We start from the raw sequence: 1410 nt of genomic DNA, 5'->3' as shown, positions 1-1410 counted from the left end.
TATAATAGCTTGAGGGCTAAACAGATATGAATATTTTAACTTCTTTTTATCATGTCAATATTTCATGATCTAATGGTACAAAAAATCAACCAGTAGGATATTCTAATAAATTAAAACGGTTGTCAGAAAATTAATTTTAATTAAACCACACAAACATCTATACCATGTTTTCCTGAAATTGCATAATTACAGGTAAGCTTCACTCGTGTCTGGTCACAGACTTTGATGTGTATGTATGTATATGTTCTGTTGTCTTTACAGAAGAAATTATTCCCACTGTGTTTATAAATTTAACTCTCAAAAATCTTGTCACCACATTTTTTTAAATATGTTCTTTGAGATTATCTGAAATGACCTGACTATCTGATATAGTCCCTGACCTCTTAATTTCCTCCCATTTTATTAACCCATTCCCCATACACAGAGAGACAGAGAGACAGACAGACAGACAGACAGACACACACACACACACACACACACACACTGTTATTATGTTTTGGAAAATGAATGTGTGTAAGGCATATGCATGGAGGTCAGACAAGGACATCATTGCTTGCAACCAAAGACACCAGTCATTGAAAACACAGAGCCAAGAGGCTCTAACATAGTCTTAGCATGAGTTTTTCCTCTCTGAGGATGAACATTTATGGTAGGAGAAGCACATCCTACTTCAGATATATGAAATGACAGTAATGCATGGTTTAAATGTGGTGATATCTGTGAGCAAATTACTAATAGTAGTACAGGTGATTAAATGTCATAAAGAGCTCTCATTTAAAAATTAAATTTCCATGTAGAAAAATAAAAACATGACCAAAGAAAATTTATTTTAGGAAAGAGGAAGACACGCAGGAGGACAGAAAAGGAGAGGCATTAGAGTTGATAGAGGGCAATTGTGATCAAAACATACCAGATGCAAATTAAAATGGGACATAAAACTCATTGCTTGCTCAGTTTATATTCCCTAATGAAATTTTAGATCCCCACAAATAGGTGGTAAATACCAAATAAATTTGTCTCAGACAATATAATCTCTTTAACCACTTTAAGAATATATTAGAAACCTATATAAAACAAAAATTTTAAATGAGTTATTAGCCTATAGATGACAATATTATAAAACATGAAACAAAACGTAGATGACTTTTGAGTATTTATGTGTATTAAAGTGGTGGATAAAATTATGCTTAGTGGTAATTGTGGAAAGAATGGGAAGAACTAAAATAATATTTTTATAAAGAAAATATATAGAACTTATGACAAAATTATGGGAATATAGTTTCTTTTTAAAAATAGATAAGTTCATTTAACTATATATAATAATATAAATTCTAATATTTCTAAATTATTGATCTAAGAAAATTATTTTTACTGGCTTTGTAAAATAATATTTAGAAACAATTATAGGTT

Source organism: Microtus ochrogaster, unplaced genomic scaffold (genome assembly GCF_000317375.1).
Source record: "Microtus ochrogaster isolate Prairie Vole_2 unplaced genomic scaffold, MicOch1.0 UNK421, whole genome shotgun sequence".
In the NCBI taxonomy this organism is placed as follows: Eukaryota; Metazoa; Chordata; class Mammalia; order Rodentia; family Cricetidae; genus Microtus; species Microtus ochrogaster.
This window is presented reverse-complemented; position numbering follows the sequence as displayed.